This window comes from Oxyura jamaicensis, chromosome 1 (genome assembly GCF_011077185.1).
Source record: "Oxyura jamaicensis isolate SHBP4307 breed ruddy duck chromosome 1, BPBGC_Ojam_1.0, whole genome shotgun sequence".
NCBI classification, from domain to species: Eukaryota; Metazoa; Chordata; class Aves; order Anseriformes; family Anatidae; genus Oxyura; species Oxyura jamaicensis.
The window spans coordinates 88,687,086-88,712,451 of record NC_048893.1 but is presented as its reverse complement, the minus strand read 5'-3'; the positions used below and the strand labels follow the sequence as shown (position 1 = coordinate 88,712,451).

Sequence of the window (25,366 nt, the reverse complement as noted above, 5' to 3'; positions counted from 1 at the left end):
ATTAACATTTCTGTCCATTAACTGTCTATACACTGCATTCAATTACACTCTTTACATTAACATAATTTACATTGACAAGAAGCAGAGGAGTAGGAGCTGATTGATTATTTTAGATTTAGCCTCTTGGCTGAGCAATTGAGTGTCTTAGAAACAACATCACATCCTGATTAATGTAAATGTTACAAATAACATAAGTGAAAACTGTGAAACTCACAAGTATCTTGCTTTGAGAGCATTTTGCTTCCTAAAGATGCATACATTTTTATTGGTTTTACATAGCAAGGTTTTAGTAGCAGCAAAAATGCAGGGCTGGCCACTGTGAGCAGAGCCCAGCAGCTGCCCCATGTCAGTTCACAGCCAGCTCCAGCTGGCTCCAAAGGGACCCGCCACTGGCCAGAGCGGGTTGTTTGCGTCTCTGTGAGAGTAGATTTAAGAGAGGGAAAAAGGACTTCTGCAAAACAGCAGCTGGGAGAGAGGAGTGAGAACCAGCCCTGCAAACCCCAGGGCAGTAGAGAAGGAGGGCAGGAGGTGCTCAAAACTTAACTTCTAACCTGCAAAGTAAACTTTCTTCATGCATTTTTTGAAAAAAAAAAAAAAAAAAACTAAGAGAAGAAAATATAAATATGGCTGAAATGCCTTTTTTTTCCCCCATCAACAGAATACTTAGTTTCACTGCCAAACAATTCATCTTGTCAAAGGAAATCAAATGGTTTCCCATAGCTTCAGCATTAGCTTGAATTCGCATGAACTCAGAGTTCATGCTCTGAGTTACATGCTATGCTGTAAGCCCAGGACCATGCACTGGGGACCTGCAACATTCCCCCCTGATGTTCTCATGAAACAACATTGTAGGTCAGCTAGTGGCATCTTCAGCATTTGAACATTTCATTTCCATTGTTTTCCCTATGGGATAGATCAGTATTTTAGCTTCCAAATTTCATCTTTCATCACCATTTTGCACTCTCACCTTTCTTTTCATACAGTATGTTACACTCATTTAACCTATAAAGCCTTTTACTCTCTTTTCCCTTTCAGCAGTATTTTTTGCAATTCAAATGACTTCCCATTGGCTTGACCCATTCCCATAGCACAGACACTCACCTTAGCCACAACTGATATTTGAGGGTCCATCATAAGTGTTATGGCAAGTGGCATTCCTTGGCTGCAGTCCTTCCCAAGGGAGGATGGCTAGTTCTTTGCACTGCCAAAAGCTTTCTGCATCCGGCTAGCTAAGATCAGGTCCTGGCATTCAAAGGATGCTTGGTCATGACATTTTCATTGAAATCAACAGGGGTTAAGTGCTTAAGTAGGCATTCAGATTGGACCATACAGTCTCTAATATACACATATTAGATATGAAAGACAGTACACTTTTCCACACTCTTGCATTGCAAATATAAGTATGAGATTTGGGGGGGGGGAGGGGGGAACTGCAATGGGATTGCTTTTCAATCTGACTACTCAGCATCAGTTTTGCCAATACCCTGGCTCAGGTAAAAATGGCTGTGGGGCAAAAGTTCCCATACCCAGACACAGCAAATCAAGTGCTCAGGGATCCCCCCCTTTCCAAATGATGTGGTTTCATTCAATATTGTTGAAATAGACCAGAGTAAAATATAAATTCTTAAAATACACACCAAAACCACATCAATTTACTCCATCTAAACAACACTAAAGGGCTTTATTTTCTTCCTTGGAGGGAAAGGTTTCAGGGAGTAGTCTGAAGTCCTGTTTTTCAGACAGTTTTGACCTTTGGGGAGAAAGAAACCCCAAACAATCAACATCCTTACAGCAGGATTTGAGTGTCCAGCCTGGCCCCAGGCAGGGACTGCTGAGCATGCAGGAGGCAGGCACACACAAATCTCCATCCCTAGCTGCTGGTATCCTGAATAGCTCAGTGCCTTGTATAGTTCCTGACCTTTTCATGGTCAGTTTTTGTTTTGTTTTGTTTTTCAAAAGAAGCTTCAGCCTCAAAGGAACAGCTGCCCTGGCAGCCAGACAAACTGGAATTTCATTTAAATAGCATGCTCTGGTTGGCTGTCCTCACAATGCTTCCACGTGGACTTCAGCCTTTTCCTCACAGCAGCGAAATAAGCTGCCCAAAAAATAAGCTGCCCAAAAAATAAGCTGCCCAAAAAATAAGCTGCCCAAAAAGGCAAGCGCACGGGTTCCATGGACAGCTGGCAAGGTGGCACAGCCACTGCTGTAGAAGGGAGGGCTGGGCGTGGTAGTATTTCTCTCCCTGCAGATGTGTATGGTTTATACCCGGAGCTACTGCTGCATCAGGGGCAGAAGTGTGGCACAAGGAGATTCTCACAGCTGAACTACAATGTCTAAAATCACCACACAGAACCAAAAAAAAAAAAAGGGGAAAGGGAAGACAGTAGGCCAAAGGAGTGACCCCTTCAGCATAGCTGAGCCAACTGGACTTGCAGTGTTTACCCTGACATTTGCCTCTGACACTGTGTCTGGTCTGTGGCCTAAGGCAAAAAAACAAAAACCAACAACAACAACAGACACACAGAGAAAACCAGTGAAAATATTAAACCCTCAATGTTACGCAAAAAGAGAAGCACAGCTGGAATCATTTTGAGAAGGTCTAGGGTTTGTCCTGTGACAGTTTCATCTCTGTGGTTTTTCTTGGTATCGATGCAGTGAGGAAAGCAGACAGCTGTATTTCCTTTTTTAACAATAAACACAGTCCTAAGCAGAAATCACCCAGTACATGGGGGATCGGAGCCCGCCTGGTCTCTCTCCCCTGGCAGTGCAGGCCGGAGCTTCCCCTCAGGCACCACCTTGGCCCCCAGGAGGGCCACGTGCCATGGCAAAGGTCCAGGAGCAGAGACACAGAGACACAGGGTGACACCCAAGCCCATCCCGCTGCACCTCCACTCCCTGAAACCAGCCAGGCTCCAGTTTGGAAGAGTGTAAGAGGAGTACACACATGCGGTGATGTTTCCCCCTGAATACAGACCCATTCTCTGGCACTACACAGCTCAGGGACTTCCTGAGCCAGAAGTAGTTTCTGTGTATTTAATAACCGTGGTGGATTTTTTTTTTTTTTTTTTTTATTTTTTTTTTTTTTTTTTGCTCCAAGGCTGAACAGAACCTTGTGCAAAGACACACCTTTCTCTATTCATTTTAAATATGCCTGGCAATGCCTGGCTCTTCCCAGGCTTTTCAGGGGGCAAGAACAGCCTCATCTGTGAAGGCCAGCGAGGGCAAGGGGGTCTCTTTGCCTCTCCAGGAACAAGGCCAGCTGGAGGTCCTCAAAGATGAGGGGCTGGGCAAGCACAATCCCACCCAGAACTGGGGTATCCTATCAAGGGAAGAAGCACAGAGCCAGTGAGGCTAGGCTAGCCTCAAGGCCGAGCAGAAGACATGAGCCACAAAACCCACGAAAACGCAGATCCCGCAGCAGAGCACCAAACTTTCTCAAGGGCAGAGCGCGCCAGCAGACACCTAAATGTGAGGCCAGCTTTTCCCCCAGCTCAGCACATCAGGCACCATGTTCTTTGGAAAACCTGACTCACAGTGTTACAAGCAACGTCAGCAGCTCAAACCCTGTTATTTATCTGTAGGACAACAATGTCTAGAGGCCCCAGGCGTGGTGTAGCATTCCTCCGACCTGGCACTGCTCAATCCTGCTGGCTGCAAGCAGTAGCTCCAGGAGAGCTGACCTGGCATCAGCAAACACAGGCAGCTTCTCAGGACACTCTTGAGCAGACATGGCTTCCCGAGGGCTACAAGCCATCCCCTTTCTCTTCTCTGATCAACCACATCACCGCAGAGAATATTTAGATTTGAAACCACAGTGCCAGCCTCTAGTGGCTCTGTTGCTTCTGGGGAGGTACCTCAAGCACATATCGCTCTGCTTAATTTCATCCCATGCAGATTTAGCCCCACTGGGTCTGCGTCACAGGCGAGACAGACACAGGCAACCAGCATCTCTTTCTGTGGGTCATGTAAGCACGCCTAATCTTCCATCAGCCTTCAGGGAGGAAGCTGCTACTCCCTCTCCGAGCTCATGTTTTGCTTCAGCACATCAGGAGGTTTTTCTGTGGGGAAGCAGTGTGGCATTTCCACAGCTCTGGCTCATCAAGACCTCGTGAAAAAAATCCAGCTGCAATTTCTCCCGTGCACAGCCATTTAGAAGATTTAGTAAAACAAACTCATGCTGGTAGGGAAACAGAATTCAGCCAACATCAGCTTCACCACAAAATGGACACAAAGCAAAACTGGGAGGTTTCTGTCTTATGGCCAACACTGGGAGAGAAGAGAGAGCTCACAAACAGCCTCACACAGCTGGGGAGAGACATCACTTAATGATCTGCATCAGCTATATCTCAATTTCAGAAGCCCTGTGCAGAATTAAATGCTTTCTGCCAGCTGCCAGGGAGGACTTTTTAAACTACAGAGGAAAAAGTGAGCTACCCCAAGCCAAGGACAGAAAGGAGAAAGGCAGGTCTGGTAGACATGGACCCAGTGTAGTGCATAAAGATCTAGATTCACATCTCTTTTTTGCCCTGACTTTCCTTGTGACCTTGGGCAGCCTGCCATAATCCTCTCTCCAGAAGTTTTAGGCATTTTCTTTGTGTGCTGGAAGGGCCAGTGCTCAGCACCCTGGCAGACCAGCTGTATGCACACCTGGTCCTTGTTGACCTTGCTGGGAGAGGGCACCACATTACAGGACATCAGGAGTAACCCTGGCCACAGCTAGACACCCCTTTTGTTTGTACCACTTTACAGAACAAGAAGCATTGCAGCTTCCCAAAACATGCTGCCATCAAGGAGACTACAGTCTGCTCTGAAAAGGCCTAAGAGCTTTCCTCCAGAAATCAAACTGTTCTTCACCATCCACGTCATCCTAAATAAAAGGAGAAGGAACTGGTGCCACTGCTACAAGATGTTACAAGTCTTGCCATCCCATCTTGCCCACAGCAAAGTAGATCAGAAGAGGAAAAGTCCTTGCTGAACCATAAAGATTGGCATAGCACATTCCCTTGGATTTGGACCCTGTCTTGCAGGCCTTCTACCAAAATTATGGGATGGCTCTTTACGCTATGTGAGTCAGCAGGGACGCGTGGCTTTCTGTGGAGAGAGATATGCAATAAGATGTACCTGTATGTTTTCAGGAGGCATTCCCGTAGTAACTTATTAGACAGAACAATTTGCTTCAACAAGATGCCTGCAGAAATGGGCCAGCACTTTAACTTTTGGCACAGAATGAGCAACAGGATAGGTCCTTGTTTCAAATCCACAGCTCTAAGACAGACCTTGGAGATCTGTTACCAATCCTAAACTATTAGGTCAAGCTAAACAATAGAATCTAGAAAGTAATTTGAACAACTATTTGTTGTTATAAATACTCAAGTTTAAGAATAGAGCGTTAAGCACATACACATCTTTGAAGGCTACAGTATGTGTTTAGAAGCTCCAAGTCAGGAAGCTGAACAATGAGATATATGGTGCGTGCCACCATCAGATCACCCATGTATGCTTTATGCGTACACAGTATCACACAAAGAGGAATTTGTGAATAAGCCCTTATCATTAGATAGGTAGAGATTGCTGGGCTGTGGGTCTGGGGGCACTGGTGTTGCCCACACAGCTTCATCGCACTGCAGCATTTGGGTGTTGGGATTCAGGTTTTGCATCTCAAAAAGGAACAACTCTAAGTTGATTCATGCCAAAAAGAACGGGGGATTTTTGGTATGATCACAACACCAGACGTCATCTTCCTGTAACAGCAAGGGCTATTGAAAATGACCAGCCCGACTTCATAAAAATATCAGCGTGTGTATGGTGTGGTCTGCTACCACTCCACACTCGCACTCATTGTGGTTTCTGGGCACACAGCAATAGACTGCCTGCTACAGATTGTAAACAAAAATACAGGTTGGGAAACCAAAAAGGTGGGAGAGGACTCACGCATGCACAGATGCAAGATTTCACAAGGAGCAAAAAATAAAAGCCTGGACAGATCCGTATCCAGTTGAGGTCAACTAACATTTCTGGCTGAATCAGTACAAAAGAAATAAGTGAATAGGAAAATAATCATTTCCTTTACTTCAGAAATAGAAACAGTGTCAGGCACAGGAAGTACATGTTCTCATGTTTAGATTTTCAAATAAATATCGGATGAAATGACATCAAAGAAGAAATAGAAAGAGCCTGGGAAAGTCCTTTTTTGTAGTCTTTGATTTGCTTTCCTTTGCATAAAGGCAAGGTTTTGCCTTATTTCTACATTTGCAGTTTCACTGAAATCATTTCAAAGGCACCTGAAATTCAGCACACGTCACATTATAAACCATTCAGCAACTGAGCAGGAAAAATAGTTGTGTGGGTTAAAAAAAAAAAAAAAAAAAAAAAAGAAAAGAAAGGAAAAGAAAAGAAAGAAAGAAACCACAGATTACTTCAATTTAAAGTTTATCTCCTTATAAAGACTTCACAAAGAGAAAAAAGCAAAAAAAAAAAAAAAAAAAAAAAAAAAAAAAAAAAAAAAAAAAACAGTGACAGGATCAGCACACAGGAATTACTTCAATAAGACCATAAAAATAATTGTTAAAATATTTTTTTGCTTATATTATCCTCCCAGTCTTCCCACATGTGGACCACTTCCCATACTACTGGACATGGTGACTCCTCTCAAAGGTCCTTCACTGTTTAAAGTGTTCCTATAAATTTTAAGGGGCACGGTGCAAGCACAATGAATGTTCTTTGCATCTAAATTACTCCTTTGCTTCTGTCTTCTACTGTATCAGGTTTACAAGGAAAAGGGGAAAAGCCTTCTGGATAACCCAGAGAATTTTTTGCCAGTGGTAAACTGTGAACACTCCTTTCTGAGAGGTGAAGGATGTTTTCCTTGTATTTGAGGCTTTGAGCCTGGGACGCTCTCTTCCGTTTCTGATTTAGCCTTGATTCTTTCCATTCCAACTGTAATGTGTTTCTGGGAACTGTTTCCACTCTACTCTGTTCGAGGCAGTCACAGGGACTTGCTGACCCCTCTGCACTGCGAGAGAGTGTGGAGCCCTCGGGCTGGGAACGGTCTGGCCCTGGGGACAGCAGGTAGTGAATCAGAGGAGGACTCATTCCCAGTACCTCACATGGAGCAGCAGCTGCAGGAAATTGCTGTTCCACTGATCGCTTCTCAGGAACGCTCCACTCCCACCAGCTCTTAGGGCTAATACTGAGAAACTTCAAGACACGAGCACCTCACGGGTAGCACCATTGTGCCATATGCTACTGGAAACCAGAGAGAGTCTGAATTCCTCAATGCTGCTCCACTGCGCTCTGATAGTCACTGTGCACCAAGCACTCACACTGACGGTGCGCAGGAAGGGTACGCACAAAAATGGTAGCACTGCTGATACTACATGTCTTGTGTGTAGGCACACGGCAGGACCTTGAAGTAAATATCCAGCAGCATCTTGCTCCCCATATGGTCTTCTCCCTGGTGCTCCAGGTGAGGGACCAACCCACAGAAAATAGCTTTAAAGGACTCAAACCCCAAACCAGCCTTTATCCTGAAAACAAAAGTGAAACCCTGCCCAGGTGCACTTCTTGAAGCACAGAAGAAGGGATGGGTGATGGCTCATGGCCTGCAATCCCACGGTCTTGTTCCTGGAGAGTCCAGCTCCTGCCAAGCTGGGGTGGAGGCTGCATTGACTGCAGCCCGCCCACGCGCCATGGGACTTTTACATCAGAGGACTCTTCTTCACTTCATTTGCTCCCTAGCAGCACCAAAGCATCATCAGTTTCTTTGTGTCCATCAGATGGCAGAGCTATCGCTACCTTCTGCACAGTAAGCACAAGCCCTGCGTGGGATCCCAGCCACAGCAGTTCAGCCTCAGTCAGCCTGGGCCAGGCCTGGGCAAAGCAAGTAACCCTCCAGCGGGAGCCCCAAGAATCGGAGTAACTCATCTCTCAGGAGGCCCTTATCAATATACCCGATCTTTTTAAAATCACGGTGCAGGCTTGTTTTGCTTTTAGAAAGCAGCTGAAATCTGCATATGTCTCAACATATTTGAAGGGAACTTCTGCTGAGTAATTCTTCCTCAAATCAGTTTGCAGGAAAATGGCTCACTGGAGACTCCCACATCATGTAATATCATGTGGTGATCCACTGTCAAAAAGCACTTTCTGTTTTTTTTTAGAAAGAGAGAAACTGACAAGATCACTCTCATTTTTTTTTTATGAAATACATTTATTGTAAGTGTTTTTGGCAGTGCAGAAAGTTAACTTCAGAAAGGCAGTCTGAGTGATTCAACTGAGCCAAGCATCTTGATAGTCCCTAGTTTCCCCTTCCCCCTTGTCACTTCCTCTTTTGGAGGCATTTACTCATTTTAAAAATATAGCGTAAGACCTATTTAAAAAGGAAAAACACAGTTTTTATGTTTTTCTTTCCCTGTTTTGAAACTGAAGCAGCTGCCAGCAGGCTGGATTTGGAAAAGCCCGCTGGGGCTAGGAGGACAGGAGAATCACCGGGTGACCTAAACACCTTGAAAGGAGAGGTGCAACCTGCTTCTCCAGCTCATCAGACAAACAAACGCGTAAGAGTGAGACCAAAAGGCAGTGGAAGAGGCAACACTAAAAAAATACCCTTGAACCAGCCTGCCTCAGGGGTAGGCGTGCTGCGTCCAGGAAGGCATAAGGGCAAGAGGCCATGGGGTCTGAGCCCTGTCCTCCTCTTGCGGGAGCCCTGCAGATCCTGGTAACCCACGGTGATACCCACGACCCAGCTCCTCCTCTGTGCCCGCCTGCGTGCCACGCCAGTCTCCTGCCCCAAGGCAAAGGCTCACCAGCAGCCAAACACTGCAAACAGGACTGGTTCACCATACCTGCGGGAACAGCTCTGCACACCCACACGAGGAGATGATGATGTTCAGTCAGGTGCCAAGCCCTGTCCCTCTCTGTCCTTGGCTCAGCGCCTCACTCGAGTGTGCACGCAGCTCCTCTCGTGAGTCAGCAGCTGCCAGCTCTGGCCCCATGCAGGAGGATTTGTCAGGGCTGTAAGGTCCTGCTCATTGCAAGGAAGGGCCCAGGCCAAAGGCAACACCATGACCCCTCATCACAGGTGGAGGGGAGAACTGCAACTGGATTGGAAGGGAGGCTTCGCAGCAAGAAGCAGAGTCCCAAGCCAGTGAGTTGAACAAGAGGAAAGTTTCAGAACAAGTCTGCCAGGGAGATGGACAGTGCCCTTGATGCACCTTGCCACACGGGGAAATGGGGGATAAAACCTTTCCTGTGTAAGAAATGAGGAAGGGAGAAGCTTCAGGGCAAGCTGATGGGTTGAAGCAGAGACCAAAAGGGAGCCCCCATCACCTGCAGTCTAGAGACAGCTGCCATCCCAGGTTCCACACCATGCAGGCAGCCTGGGCTCCCAGTGAAAGGCAGGGCCTGCTTGGCTGCTAAAGCAAATCGGATAGAAAACCAAACAGAAGCTGCCAGCAGTGCTTTGACTCCCTGGTTTGGTTTGGGTTTTCACTTCACATTACAGATGCCTGGCCCTTCTCTGCTGCACACCTCCCTGGCACCACAGTCCTCACTGCTCCAGGAGCTGCCGTTGCTGGAACCCTGCTCCATGTTTCTTCTCCCTGCCCAGTTGGGCAATCAGCAAAGCACTTGTCAGAGGAGAAAGCAGCTATTGTCTGCTGAATTACCCGGACATATCGGGTGCAATAACTAAATATTTTGCAAGACCTGATCCTGTTCCTCTGTAGATCTGGTTTAGATGAGGGCAGTTTTCACCAGCTTCTGAGGTCAGCAGAACATTTGTGAAAGCGATTCCTCAGGTCAGGGAGAAGTCCTCCAACCTTGTACTGATCAGTAGTTCCCACAACTCACATTACAAGCACACAGAGAGGGACACGGTGTCCCTCAACAACCCTGCAAACACTGTCCTCATCAGAAATGGCACAGGGAGGAGGAGCTTGGATTCCCACGAGGCTCCCCTTTTCCCATCCTGTTCCCTGTCGATGCCAGCTCCTGCTCCTCCCTCCTCTCCATGCTGTGTCAAGGCACAGCCCCATGCCTGGCACACACAGTAAAGCCACTGAAAGACCTGGCAAGGGGAATCAGGCCCAGGTTGCTCTTTCAAAGCAGATCTGTATCTGAAGCAGCGTGCTGGATTGCAGCCTCTCCACCTGCTACATTTGCAGTTGTGTTTGCAGACACACATGTTTTGAGAGGAAAGTTCATCCTCAAGGCAGAAATTCATTAGGGCAGCATTGAGCTAGTTAGGATGATAGCAATCTGCTTTGGGCAGCTCAGACTGGGCTGAGATGCTGTCCAAAGAGGACTGAAAAATTCATTTGAATTCATTTAACAAGTGGGATGTTTCTCTGCAGCGATAACACTTAGCTTTCCTCAAAGTGTACTTCAAAATGCTGGGCAGCTGCTGGAAGGGAACCCCCTTGATACGTGACATTTAAGTAGAAGACAGGACTCCAGACACAATACCTCCTGCTCGTTGGAAAGGACTCCAGGAGAATCCCACCTGAAGGTTACCTGTAGGTGTGCAAGGAGAACACTGTTTCCTGATCACAATTAATTGCAGAGGGAAATTCCAACTACCCCTCTTTTCCTCCTGCTAAAGCCTACCTGTTGAAGCCTTGCCAAGAAAGTCACTTTGGGGATAAATGCCAACTGCGACTTTAGTGGCTCCTGAGTTTTTTAGAGAGGCTCAAAGATCAACCCCAGAAAAGATATATCTGATAATAAGAAACTACAGATTGCTGCTCTCCAGCAACAGGATCGCTGCTTTCACCATGTACGAGACAAGCAGCTCTGAGATGTGAAATTTCTTGTTTTATGTGGAAACAAGGCATTGCCCTAATACATATAGATCATGGACAAGACTTGAAATGGCTTTGGTAGGCTTTCCACATAGCCTTGTCACAAAGCCCACTGAAATCAAAACATAAACTCCAGTCTTGCTTCTCATCACATGCAGCTTTAAGTATCTGGGAGCTCAGAGTCTACCTTAACCACAGCAGACACTCAAGGATTTGCTGCCCTCTCCATCCTCCACCATTTAAAAATGCCATTGGGCACCTTCCCACTGCTGGGGACGTAAGCAGCCTCTCATGTTTCCAGCCCAAAACTAATGGGGGTTCATTTCGGAGCTACACACAACAACCTGCTCTAAATGAGAGGTCACAAGTGGATGGGATTTCCAAATCTTGCTCTGTCAGCTCGGCATCCCCACATGCTCATAACCTGACTTCCTCCTTAATATCCTTCAGTCACAACGTGCTCATTCAAAGAGTTTAAATAGCCAGACGGGGCTCCTTTCATCTCCGTCAGGGTGCAGATAACAAGCCGTTTTGCTGGCAGATCTAGTCGGGGCTTTGCCTTCCCGCGCAGTAGCCTGCCCTGAGTGCTTGTGCCGAGGGCAAACCCTCAGACACCCAGAGGCAGCTGCTTGCTGCAGGCAGGCGGGATGTGCCTGGGAAATGCTCACAGGGATCTCTCCACAGCACATCAGAAAGGTCTGCGACTTGATCAGCTGCCTCTATCAGGCACAGCAGCCATAACGATGGTGCAGTCTTCCTTTAGCACAATTGAGAGAGTGAATTTGCTTTAAATTAAGAAGGAGCAAGCAATATAGCTTGGCCAGCTACTCAAAGAGAAAAAATATGCTGTCTCTGAAGAAGCAACCAATTTATAGCCCAGCTGCTGCTCATTCAGGTACAGCTGTTTTGAGGTTTTAGGCTCTTTTGTGCAAAACTCAGATGAGAAGTTCACTTCTAACATGATAAAAGCTGTGAGCTGTGATGTGGGTATTTTATCTAAGCTAGGCAAGGCATTGACAGAGATCTAAGAGAAAGGGGGCTTTCAGCAAGCAGAACTTCTCATGTTCCATTGATGCAACAGAAATATTTGGAAAAGACCTAGAGAAATTGTATTTTTAATACCCTCTAACATCAACCAAACTGAACATGCATCTCAAACCGCAGTCTGGAGGTACACAAGCAATAGATGAGCCCTCATTGTAGGCTCCAACAAATACAGCTGCAGGACAATATTCAACACATGTTGGTTATCTAGGCAAAGGCCACCACAACACTGACTGTGTAGAAGAACCTTTCGGTGGAAATGACCACACAAGAATCAATCATATAATGTGCATGTGCATAAAAAAAATACATGTGGAGAGAGGATGAGGATAGCCAGATTATCTTAGACTAGCTTTAGGCATTTAACTTGGGTGCTTATACCAGCCCTGGGTGCTAAGCAAAGTATCCAGAAGGCAATTCAGATCCCTGGAGCCCGGGTTCAGGATGTACCCCCCGGGCGGGCTGCCCGCCTGCACCCCCAGCCCAACAGCCACCTCGGGTGCCCGCAGAGCATCACATCAAACCAAGGCTGCAGGGCACAACAGGCCCAAAGAGTTTACCATGCGAGTAGGGCAGTGGCTGCAGAAATAAAAGGCACGTTGCTTACTGCAGCTTGCAGTAGAGGACCTGAAAGCAGAACCTGCTGATCTGAGGTCCCTGGGGTCCTGCTCTGCAACTCCATCCACCCCACTTTGCTGACCGGGGATCCCTCCAAAGAAATGCCACTAGCCCGTATATTCAGCTGCTCTTCCACGTGCTGAGACCCCATCTCAGCATGAAGCATGCCGCATGAAGCAGCACTACTGGACTCATAACCAACTGCAGACAATCTTGCGCTCCCCACCAAAGAACAACCTCTCTCGGCACACTATGAGCACTTAAATGTGAGCAGCTTCACAGAAGCACCATCCACCTGGCACAGCACCTCTGCAGAGAGGTAGGGGTCTGAAGACAAAGCTCCAAGCACATGCTTCCACCCTGCTTTATGGGAGATGCTTTTTGGGAGGTGAGACTGACCTATACCTTCAGGCAGCCACCAGCCTCAGTTCCTCTCTGGGATGCACATTGCCTATTCTGATTTAAGTAATGGATATAAGGAGTTGGACTGTGGCCAGAAAAGCCTGCTGAAGGGCTTTCATTTCAGGAATAAACATTATTCTCTCTAGGCCATCAGCTGCATTTAAGCCACCTGGTTACAAGGGAGAGATTCATTATCAATACCCAAATTACCTACTGGCATGTGCAAGTCTCTTTTTAATCTCTGCCCTGTATACACACAAATACAGACACACCATCAGAGCGCCTTTCCGCCACTCCCAGCAGCACCTGAAGGCTGAGCTTGCAGTCGGCAGTCACAACAAGCAACACTCAGCACGCACTGGTCCACCATCACCACCTTCAAACATGCATGCAGACCTTCAAGGCTGCCATCTCCCCATCTGTGAGCCATGGCCTGGCACCACCACGCCGTGCAGAAGGGGTGGACCCAGTGTGGATGGTTGGCTGGCCACCTCCCGAGCAGGACACAGCACCCACTGCTAGGGTGGTGGGGAGAAAGAGAGCTGCAGAAGGAGGCTGCTTGGCTCATCTGAGCCAGAGACTTGGCACTCTGAGCCAAGTAAACCTTCCTGCCACAGCAAAGCTGGGTGATGCATGGAGGGCGTTCCTGCTACAGGAGAAAGTCCTAGCAGAAACAGGAGGAAGGGCTCAGCATTTAGTATTGCCATGGTGAGACTCAGAGTCCTAATCCTGCGGGCAAGCTGGTGTCCTAAACACCAGATGAACATGAAGTGTGTGGAAATGCTGCTGACCTGCCAGGTCCCATTGGTGGTGACAGAAAGGACACGGGGGAGAACATTGCATTGACACTGATGTGCACCAAGTCACCTTAATCCCCCCACAAGCTGCTTAACAGCAGGAGTGTCAGTGGAGTACCTGCAGGGCCTTCAAGTGTGCCTGAAACAGAAGACACCAGAGTTGCCATGACATCCAGGACCTTTTTTCTACTGCTATTGTAAACTGAGGAGCTGAAGGAGTCAATGGAGATCTGCTGTTTCACTCCAGCTGAGAAAAGAGACTTGGGTCACTAAAGGTCTGCTTTTCTCACACAAATGCTTTATATGATAAAACTTCTAATTAACTATACAGCAAATGCAATGGGAAGACTCTTCTGCTAATTATTTCTATGTTTTTAGGCAACAGAATAAAATCAATATGAACCAAGAAAACAATAGTTAAAGAACCCTGGCAACTTGGGCTGGGATGTAAATTAACAGCATGGTGGCGGATGGGAACAGCTTCGCAAGTCAGGACAAAGGTGGGACCAGGCCTCGGCTGCATGGCACCCACCAAAGCCTTCCCTGCTCCCTTCACGAGGCCTTGCAGCTCCCTGCCATGGGTCCTGCAGCCTCCTCCTTCGGGTCTCCCTGCAGCACTTGATAATGCCTCTCAGATAGCGTAGAAGTAATTAGTGCACTGCAATGTTCGGGGCAGGAAGGATCACTAGCAAATTGTATGTGTGCACAGATGAAGCCCTTGCAGAGGACTCTACCAACACACACAAACGACAACATGTGGAGTTGCCTTCTCCCTCCCTGCAATGTGCACCAAACCCAGCACCACACACCCCAATAGACATGGGCAGCCATGTCCTGGGTATGTCAGGCTGTGCCACACAGAGTTCAGTACAAGCCGCTCACCTCTCCCCAACACCTCAGTCCCTGAGCGAAGCACCATCCAAAGTAGGAAGGCTGTGACAGGGACCGCAGAGAGCAGCCACATCTGCCATCAGATCAGATTCCACAGGATATAAACCGGAGATAGGATTTTTACAGAGATGAAAGGATGCTTTGCTGCAAAGCAAGGCTGCCGACGCAGCCCCAAGCTGCAGTCTGAGGCCAATGATTTCTTGCATCCCTGAAAGTTCATCGCTTGCCACCTGTGGAGGAACCCCCTTCAGTGGCCGTGTCCCCTCCATGACTGAACTGTATAATGAAAAAATGCATTTGAACTCTTTGCATCCATCTGATTCTATCTTGTTTTCAAAATTAAAGACATCCCGAGGAGAAAAAAGGGATCCATGTTGTAAACAGTGTAACTGAAGAATGGGCAACTGCAGAAATACTGTCCCAAGAACCTGACCAGAGACCTCTACCATACAGCAAAACTTTTTTGAAGCACAAAACCTTCAGAAGCAGAAGAGGTTTCACAAAATGTTTGCTTGTATTCAAGAGCAAAGTCCATGCTAGGAGTTATATTGCTTTAACTCTATTAGAAAGGCCAAAAGGAGGAAAAATTATCTTAGCAACAGTGCAACTACATTGACGTAAAACTGCTCATCATTTCTCACTGTGGAATAAGTTTCTGGATTCAGTTACACTGGTATGAAACTAAGGCTTGTGCTGCGTGGCTCTGTGACCCCTCGTTAATAGTGCACAACCAAGGGAAGACCAGATCTAAGGACTCAAAACCTAGGGATTTCTAATTTAGGACCCTCTGTTGTGCTGAGCCCACTTCCATCATCCTAGGATCCACTTTCAAAAAGCCGCTGAAAGCTTAGTTAAAGCTGGGCACCCAAAAACCAAGCCAGCCGAGGGGTTCGGCATGTTGGGAAGCCTCAGTACGTTAGCTTTGTTTGTAGGCCGCGGAGCTAGTTTCATTGATCAGAAGGCGAGATAGTGATTTGAAAAACAAAACCACAACCACTTGTTAGCTGTAAGCTCCTTCACATACGCTGTATTAATTCAAATGCGAATTAGCCCGATTAGACATGGAAATACAGCCCCAGCACCCGGTGTTGGAGGAGCAGCCTTGGCTTCCAGGCTCCCCGTCAAGTCAAGTCCCGTCCTGCCACGTTCCCATGCCAAGCTGGCAGCGACCCGCTGCTGCCAGCAGATAACACCGGCTGCTGCACGAGAAGGCGCATGCAGAAGGCATGTCTGGCGAGTAGGCTCTCATGACTAACATTTTGTTTCTGCGATAACACGCTAGGCCACCTACACAACTAGCCCTCGGAATAAATACTTTGCTGCACGGGTTCCCATGAGCAGACTGATGGAGCACTAGATAAACTGCTGTCGCTCTCACAGTGGTTTGCTATGTCTGGATTATCTTCCAGATCTCACACACCGCTCTTGCAGCACTGTTTTCTATTGGTATTAGTTTTGTGGGTTTTTTTCTCCACTCAGTTCCACTGCTCCATTATCCATTATTATTATTTTAGACTGTTCCTTGAAACCTGTGTCCATACCAGTATGTAGCACCAGGCCCAGTCTGCCCACCTCCACAACAGCATGCTCCTCCACGGGTGAGCACTGCCCGGCAGCCGGTGGCATGGTGGCTTTTGTCCTTCTGCCAACACAGCCCTGGCTTTGCCAGCCAAGGCCCAGTACCTGGTTGCCACACTATCCATGCACACAAGGACCATCCTTCTCCACCATCCAGCCACCCCACGCACAGTCCGGCCCCTCCTGGTGAACCCACCACCATGTTGTCCTCTCAGGAGGGGGCTCAGAACATCACTGAGCTCCCAAAACACCGACACGAGCCTAAACTATGATAGGGTAGACTGGATAGCACTGTGAAGCCCCTTTCCATTAGGCCACAAACACCCATCTGGCTCAGCAGTTGGTCTTCCAAACCAAACGCTCCACAGCCCCCAGCCAGTGAAGACACTCCCCACCTACTTTCCACCTTCTCCTTCCCTCCTGAACATCTCAGGCCAATGTGTTTTGAAAGACATATCCCATGTGTCTTTACTGTCATCACATACCAACAAAAGCATTTACAGCTTCCAAATCTTCAGCAACAGGAGTTTCTTGGCATTCAAATATAAGATTACAGGCTTGTTCACAAGAGTGAATTTACATCAAAGCAAGTCTTTGGCATGATTGCATTACCTGGCACAAGGTATGCATGTCCAACAGATGGCTTTTCCACCAGCACAAGTCATTGCTCCCATTTCCTCTGCATGATGCTCTCAGCTTTGTCAGTGAGTAACCTATTCATCACTCTTAGGCCCTGAGCACTGCAGGATCATTTCTGCAGCTCATCATGGGCAAGCTGGGAAAAGCTACACAAAAATCACCGTCTCACATCAGGGGCCACACCTCTGAAAAAGAGGGACTTGAAAAACCACCCTCACCGGGTGCCAGGGAAGGACAACACAAGGAAGCTCAGTGCAGAGCACGGATGGGAGACCCAGGACTACAATCATATCTAGGGACATGATCATGCCACCATCACTTGCATGACAGGAGCCCATCCTCTGAAATACTCCACGTATCTGCAAAATCACATGGGAGTTTGGGGAAACTGGGTTCCTAGCACCAGTTGGACAGCCCAGCAGATAACAGGGGCAGGGTACACCAGAGGGACCAGTCCCAGAGAGCAAACTGACAGGAGCAGCTTTCTCATTGGGTTTCCCAATGCCTGTCATTGCTCAGTCAGTGTGGCCAACAGCGAGGAGGGCACAGAGCCACCTGCATGTCTCTCGGCCACCAGCACTCACAGAGGCCAGGCTCTGTGCAGAAGCCTGGGTGGACCACCACAGCAGCCACAGGCAGCTTTATTTCTCAGGGATCTTTAAACCAGAACCACCTCATCGCTTTCTTGTTTGTACGAGGAACCTCCTTCGCCCCATATCTTTAATTAAGAGGCCTGTGTGTAGGGTTTTTTTTATACTGTGTGGTAGCTTTTATCTAACAGGTATATGTAAAAAGTGTGCCTGGGGAAAATCATATTCATGGGAACAGACTTAACAAAGCCACTTTAACCCGGCTGCTTTTTTAAGAAGCACCCCAGGGCAATCCCTTGAAGATATTTATGCTCCTATGGTGAGTTAAAGGCTTCTGAGGACTCCCACTAGTCCCATTTCCCTTTATTCTCCTGGGTACAAGCACTGGGAAGCGCCACTGTCCCTTTTCTCTCAGACTAGGGCATTCATGACAAGCTGCTTTAAAGCAAGAGGACGAACTCCACCCTGCAAGATGCTGAGCATCACCACGCTCCCTCGCAGCACCCAAGGAGCACTCCAGCCAGCCCAGGGGCTTGCAGTGAGATTGCAAAATGCTCCCAGGACCTGAATATCTGCCTAAAACACTGCTGGCAAAGCACCTCATGGGCCAGATACACACTGCAAGCTTTTGCCAGAAGGGCTGTCAGTCAGGGACCAGGATGCCTGGCTGACCCAAAATGTGCTGTGAAGCACGACACAGCCCTGGCAAAACCTGGGCGTGGAGAAAGTTCAGATTAGGGCTGAGGATGGAATAAGTACGGGTGCTGGGTTTTTGTCGGCAATATTTCATCGTTCCTTTTTGGATAGCATCAACGTGCAACAACATTTCTAGACTGGATTTAAGGTTCTGTTAAAAATCTGTAGAAGCTACCTTAAAAGCTTGGTCCATATGCTACTGAAATCAGCATCAAAAGGGTTTCCCACAAGGATCAGCCTCTTCCAAAGAGGCCCAACAGCTCAGGCCCATGCTTTTGTGGCAAAAGGAGGGTCAGACACAATCATGGTGATGACACAGTCCTGTTGCCAATTATGACAGCTGTAAGTACTCAGGAATTAGTAGCCAGCCCCTTCCCTCTCCCCCACATCAATCTTTCCCATACCAGCTGAGGGGGAAACAACAACAACAACAACAACAACAAAAAAAAAATCCCCGCAAGGCTAGTTTATAAATTCAAGACTTTAAGACCAAAAAAAAAAACAAAACCCAACAACATCTGGATGGTTTCCTTTCAGGTGTCTGAGTGAGGGGAGTTTTCCAGCCACAAACCCAAACGTTTTCATGCTTTCACCACAAGCTCGAGGGCCAATTCAGCTCCCTCTTGCTGGTGGGATGGTGCACAAGGCTGTGCTGCAGCTGACACCCTGGGCTACAGCTTGCAAGGGAGCAAAGATGAGCAACACAGCCCGGTGCATGTCCTGTGACCCAACCACAGAGGCTGGCAAAGCCCTGTAGGGCTCCCCAGCTTGTTTTTGCCCTCTGCAGATGTGGAACTGGGTTGCAAAACCAGGGATCTGTGCTGCCCATGAGATGGTAGCATGACCAAAATAGGTGCTCTGCACTGGGCCTCGAGACAAGGCTACGAACAGCCCCAGCCCAGAGAGATGCTCACGCTTGTGCTCCTGTATCCTCGCTGCAGGTGGCACCAGGGTCAGCACTGCTTTCTCTTGGGACACAAACATGTTGGATGCAGCCCCCAGTCAGACCCACTGTGCTTGTGACTGTTTCTGATGCTTTCCTGATTGCAGCATGGTAGGAAGTGGAGAAAGGAGGCAGGAACCAAAGCTTGCTCATGGCTGATAGGTGACAGAGCCTGCCTGGCTGCCTTGGTGTGCAGAGACAGGTGCCTGCAGTGGGAACGGCCACCCTGGGTGTCCCTGCAGCCCCAGCAGTCACATCCCTTTGCACATTGGTGGGAAAGTGAACCGAGGATCTCTGAACATCGACATTATTTTCCCAGGCCTCATATACGATGCAAACTGAATGGCCAAGTTCACTCTCTTTGGCTATTTTTAAGCCAGGTTCTGCTTATGCAGCCCGGATGCAGTGGTCTTACCTTTGCCCCCAAATGCACATACTTCTAACATGACTAGGCACAGCAAAAACAATCCCACTGAGCCCCTTGTGTTGCTAACACCAGAGGAAAATTCCTGGAAAGGCAAACAGACCTCATAGGAGGGCTGGAGCATCTGCTGGTGCCACCCTGCCACCAGGTGAGGTTTCCAGACTAGATAACCAAAAATACAAGAATGTGCATAGCGGCCAAACTGGGAGTTCTAACACTGAAGGTGGAATGGGACTGTTGTTGTTTTTATTATTATTATTTATTATTGAAAAAACATTGTTTCCAGGGGGATTCAGGAGCTCCAGTCTTACAGCAGACTCCACACTGAACAGCAAGATGTGTCTGTCCCCGGGAGCTGCTGAGCTCATCCCAGAGCACACCCGAGCAGCCCGAGGCAGCACAGATAAAATCACTGATGCATGTCCTCATGTTCTGCCACCAGCTTGTGCTGCCTGGAACAAGCATCACAGGGCTCAATCTCCTCAGACAGACAGACAGACTCTGAAGCCTAGCTTGAGCCATACTCAACAGAGAGTTGAACAGAGGGAACAGAAAGGCAGTGTTCTGAATCACACATTCCAGGCATTTTACACTGTAAAATACCTCCAGCCCAGCGTTGTGCATTTAAAAGTCGGGATACTCCGAGCTTTGGGCAATGTGGATGGGTGAGAGGCAGAGAAGTGCAGCAGAGAGGTAAATAAAGGGAAAAGCCTTAAGAGGTTCACAGCTGCCCTGATATAAAAGAATAATCTTTCACGCTGATAAAAGTAATGTTACAGGCTCTGATAAGGATAATCTCCCGGGCTCTGATAAGAGTACAATAAGAACAAGCCTTTTACAATGCAGCATTATTGAACCACAACCCCATCCTGCCCAGAAATACCCTTTCTAGATGCCGCTGCCTTTTGTTCACCAGCAGCAAAAGCACTGGGAAGGACTGCTCTAACTTTCCTCTCTGTCTAGCAAATTTGAGCAGCACAGCCAGGAAAGGACTCGATGAGCTCCACCCTACTGAATATGGAGCAATTCGCTGCAAAGCAACTAAAGCATGCAAATAATTGCATTGACTTCAAATGAAATTATTCCTATGTTTAAGTGCTGTACTGAATCAGGGCCAGGGTGCTCGGCATGCTGGAGTATCAAGTCTCAAATGTTTTGGAAGGCTTTAAGTGAGAGGGAATGGTTTGGGAAATAGGGGGGAGGAAAGTGGGAGGGAAAGGAGATCTCCTACTGAATAATAGGCCAATTATTTCTGTGGAAGTTTTTGATGGGTATGAATAGAGAAAATAAGAATGATGGAAGGTCTGAATCTCTTTGGATGTTTGTGTTAACCGTCAGTTACTACCTCGTATCCATGCTGACCCAGAAACTGGACCGGCTGTACAGTTATTAAATTGATTTAAGAAGTACATCCTGTATGAGCCTATGTGCACAATGCAACCTGCTTTCCCTCTGTGTTTCTGTAGCAATACAATAATGCACTGAGCCAGCCTACTGCTCTTGAAGGGATGGATGCTAAAGATGCCTGAAATTCCACACATCCCAGGCTGAAGATAGCAGAGAGGGTTTTTTTGGTGAAGCTTAAAGGCCAGCTCCTCAGAGCCAGCTGAGCAGGAGCACCTACCCGTGCAGGTGGGGGCCACCTGTAGCACCGGGGGCAGTGCGGGTATCCAAAGGCAGGCACAGAGCTGTTTTGCCGGCTCAGTCACGTCCACAGTGGCAGGCACAGTGACAGCTCTCCCAGAGCCACTGGCTTGGCAGGACAGAGTAAGGAAAAGCTCCACAGAAACGCCCGCGGTGGCCACTGCCGCTTGCAAGGCTGCAGCCACCTCAGTGTCCTGCGGGTGAAATTAAGGAAAATGAGAGAGGAGTATGGAAAGCCATAGCCTCAGCTTTATGCTGGAAGACCAGGAGCGTCCTTCACCACATAATGCTCCTAAAGACCTTGTCCCTAGGACCTGGACATACCAAGCGGCTCGTTCCAAACCTCTCCCAGCGCAGCGCCGACTTCCCGTCCTGACAGCGGTACATTGCGCTTCTCATGTCTGAGGTCGGTTTATTCCAAAAGCAACAGATGAAAGCCGGCGAGCATTAAAGTAAATAGGAGTTTTGCTTTCAACCACATTTGGAAGAGAATTTGACCCAGAATTAAAAGGACACTTTCTACTGGGGATCCAGCAGGTTTCTGATGCTGTTCCAGTAGCTCCAGGAGGCACACCTGCTCTTGGATCTGCATGGCAATTTCTGTGGTTTGGCCACTGAGGATGGTTTTATATTATTTTTAAGCACTACCATTAAAAACAAGGAACTTTTTTTCTCTTTTCCCTCCACTTCGCATGTTTTGCAAAGAGCTTGGGCAGAACCAAATAACCACATAGGTGAAAAAAGCCATGCAGAAAATATTCTCAGCGCTGTGCACAGGCAATTCCTCCTGCAGTTGTTTCAGATGCCAGACCCAGCCTCAGCCTCTCACCCAGGGCCCCTTTCCCCAGCCACCAGCCGCTGGAGACCAACCCCAAGAGAGCCGCACATGGTGCGCTCCCTGGGGGCCTCACAGGCCTGCAGGCCATGCCTTGGCCTTGCTCCTGACAGGAATTGGGTGGCCGTGGGTGAAGACAGGCCAGCAGACCCTGCCAGCTTTGCCACCCACCCACGTCCCCATGCTGCCTGGCATGCAGGGAGACTGAGGCCTGACCCTGAGGCGGGCTACGGCTGAACTCTCCCCATCGCTCATCCCCAGGGTACAACCACCACGTAAATAACATCGGATGGCTTTTGCTGTGAGTGACCAAACCAGAAGGGAACTCAAGGAAAACGTTGAGAAAAACACATAAAACTACTTGGAGTGCTATGAAGCAGCCATTACAGCAGTTTTCCACAAGTATTGCCAATGGTGCGGAGAATGATTCCAGTTCAACACGGGGCAGGGGGGAGCATAGTTCATGGTGAAATGATTATGTAGGATGTGCTGAGTTTGGCGAGTATGTAAAGAGAGACTTTAAGTCAGTGAATGTGATTTTAACATCATAATTGTGGTCAATAACAAAAGTGTGCAGAGCACACACGTGAAATGGTGCTCAGACAGATCCCCAAAACACAGTTTCTACATAGGCGTGGGTGAAAACCCCAAAGGACTAAATCAGAACAAGGGCCAGAGACAGGAGCATTTCACTCTAAAAGAGATTAAATGTCCCTTTCAATACAGCCTACGACAGGACTTCAGCACCAGGGGGATTTTCAGCCCTGTCTGCCACCAGGATATTGGGAGCAGGAAGAGCTGAGCACACCATCCCTGCCCAGGAGCTGACTGCATGGCTGAAATTGGACCCTGCTATTTGCGTCATCACCAAACAATTAGTAAATCCTTCAAGGTAACTCAGGCCATTCCCCAGTGCTTTTGAACATGTTTGTGGCCGGATAAGGTCTGGCACATCCCTGGTGTCAACATGGAAGCTCTGCAGTGAGCTCTGGCACATCAGCAGGGCTCTCTGCCTGGGAGGCTGGCAAAGTCGGCGAAGCACAGCTGTGGGTGAAGCACCCACAGCTTGCCAATGCTCACACCGGTCCGTAGGAATAATAGCACAGGAGTTGCTCCCAGATCCAGGTGATTTTTTAGCCCTTCAACAATCAAAGTGCTTAAAAAGATATTTCAAGGCATAGGAAGAGCAGTAACATAGCAAAACTGGGGCCATTGCAGAAAGTGCTCTGACATTTTCTACAGTTTTCATGATTCACCCTGTGAACCAAAGGGAAACATTTCTAGTACGTGTTGAATATTGGCTGATCCACATAACATCTGTGAGACGTGTTTCCTCTCTGTCTGGCTCAGCAGCTCTCAGTGCTTCGTTGCTCCATCAGCAGGTAGATGCATCGATGACCACAAAAGTCAGTTGTCCTCTCAAAGAAGGCTGCAGATCCTACTTTTAGCCTGAAAACAGAGGCAAATGTTTTTAAATCAGATATACAGGCAATTTTTCATCCAATTTCAAAAACAAAGGAAAAGATAATATTACTGCCATTTCCACCAGTTCTTTTAAGATAGACTTGGGTAGCCCAAATCAGAATTCACCATTTCCACTAGCAACAAATGCTTGTAACCTTTTTGCTGGGTCAAGTTTTGCAATAATTTTGCACTTTTCTAGGATGAGAGAACCCCCACAGCCACACACACCAAGACACATGGTAGACCGAGGTGTAGAAGAGCCATTCAGAAGATTTTAGGTGTCAGGTGTGGCAGTGAGTTACCACACCAGATATAGAGGTATGCATGACGTATCACCATGCATGAAGGACATGCAAGGGGCATGAGCACACAAGGCAGCCTAAGGACAGCAGCTCTCAACAGGCAGAAAGCCCAGAACTTACAAACAAGAGCTTTTCAGGATTTTTTTTTTTCCTCAACAGCAAACCTTCAGAAGTTCACAAGGAGACCATCTCCAGTTCATATAAGATTTTTCAGCCCAATCCCACAGCTTCCCATTAAAAAATATATACTGTTACCATAGCCAAAATAGCCAGAACAACTGCTATAAACGTGTGGAAGAGCTAGTCAAACTCTGTTTCAAGGCTTAAATAATCCCTAACTATTAGTTTGACAGCCAGTTGAGCTGAAAGGCAAGATAATCACTGATTTTCATAGTTTTTGGATTAGATCTCTAATAGACCCTGACATCTGCTGCCTTGTTTACAAATAAAACCAGGAAAAAAAGTCCTCCTAAAACAACGAGACAGGCAAAAAGGAATAGAAATACTAGAGAGCTGGAAGGGAGACCAACTACTTAGTAACACCACCATTATCCAGTAATCATGACCAGAAAAAAAATAATTGTTATTAATGTGCACATATTAATTCTAGATGCCTCGTACATGTAATCCTTAGATGTTTTCAGTGGATTAAATCCACTACTTATGTAATAGTCTGGAGATGAGTGGAGCTACACCCACCGTGGTTTGGGTTCCACCTGTTTTTAGGTAAACCCTGACTTCCCTCTATTCTGCATATCCCTCTGCCAGGAGCCAGAATGTGAAGACAAACTGTTTGTTTTCCTTGCTTTACCATCTCTGCGCTATATTGTCATAACATTCAGATCCAATTCCAAAAGGCAGCACAACTGTAGCAAATAGCCAGGATGGAAGACTGCACCAAGCAGGCTTGATGATCCATAAGCTACACATGCAAGTACGCTTTAACAGATAGCCAGGGTGTATTATAGTGGGGTAAAAAATATTTCTGTGGCATATATGGAAGTTTTAGAGACAGCAGAGCCATTTGAAGCAAATGTAAGCCCCTGTCAAGAAACATAAAACAGACATTGTATGCGTATTTTCAGACATAGTATTTGTCAGCTTGGTATTTCAGCTTTCATTCTGCATATCAGAACAGGGCTTCAGCTGTCTGGATTTTACTAGTCAAGATATCCTCAGCATCTTGTCTTTCTATGCAGAGTGGTGTGGTCTGGTATGCAGCAGTATGTGTACTTGGCCTCTTGAATTACCCAATGTTCCTATTGTCTGTAAGGAACAAGAAGTCCCTTTTCACTCAGTTCAAGCAAATTATCAAGGGAGATGGCATTCTACATGCAGTCTCAAAGCTCTTGTGTACTTTTGCTGCTTGCTGTGAGCCTACAGCTAAAGTCAGTGTAGGCAAATATTTTTCCATCCAAGATTTTTTTTCCATTCTACAGCCATAAGCCGTTAGCAAACGATGTCAGTTTTGGGAATTAAGCCCTGCCAGAAATTAAGAAGGGCATGAAATGCTGGGAAGGGGAAGGCTCTAATCAGAAGAAAATATCTCAAAATTAATTAATTAATTAATTAAATAGTTTAAAAGGAAATGGTGAGCAACTGGCTATCTTAAACTAATCCAAGTATCAGTGAAGCATTCAGTGCTTCCTCTTCCTCTAGATAAGGTTGCATACTGACACCAGAGAAACAGACCCTTAAAAATC

The 25,366-nt window shown here is 47.3% G+C and overlaps 1 long non-coding RNA gene across 1 annotated transcript; it reads right to left on the bottom strand.

Annotated features, from left to right (window-relative positions):
* Window positions 1–8,158: 8,158 nt before the first annotated feature.
* LOC118160378 lies at window positions 8,159–14,638 on the bottom strand. Its single transcript, XR_004747447.1, has 2 exons — window positions 14,540–14,638; window positions 8,159–10,300 (listed from the first exon to the last, which is right to left on the bottom strand). It is a non-coding gene; the product is annotated as an uncharacterized LOC118160378 (long non-coding RNA).
* Between the last annotated feature and the right edge of the window lie 10,728 nt (window positions 14,639–25,366).